Genomic DNA, 272 nt, shown 5'->3' with positions numbered 1-272 from the left:
GCGCAGAGGATGCCAAAGGAAGGAGGAGCCAGTGGGGCGGGAGGGGAAGAAGCGTAGGCAGGCGGCGTAGGTGGGGGATGAGGAGGAGGGACGACAGAGAGGACGGTGGACCTGAACGGGACAAGAACATGCGAATTTGAATTCAAAATTTGAATCTCAATTTGAACCTCGACCGGTGAGGACGGACGTTCCCTTTCTTGCCTCTTTCCCTACCTGCTTCGTACAGGCATTGCGCGTGCCAAACTGCCCGTCGGTCCGACAAGACGGCGGAG

This window comes from Nannochloropsis gaditana, assembly GCF_000240725.1.
Source record: "Nannochloropsis gaditana CCMP526 unplaced genomic scaffold scaffold1060, whole genome shotgun sequence".
Taxonomy (NCBI): domain Eukaryota; class Eustigmatophyceae; order Eustigmatales; family Monodopsidaceae; genus Microchloropsis; species Microchloropsis gaditana.
This window is presented reverse-complemented; position numbering follows the sequence as displayed.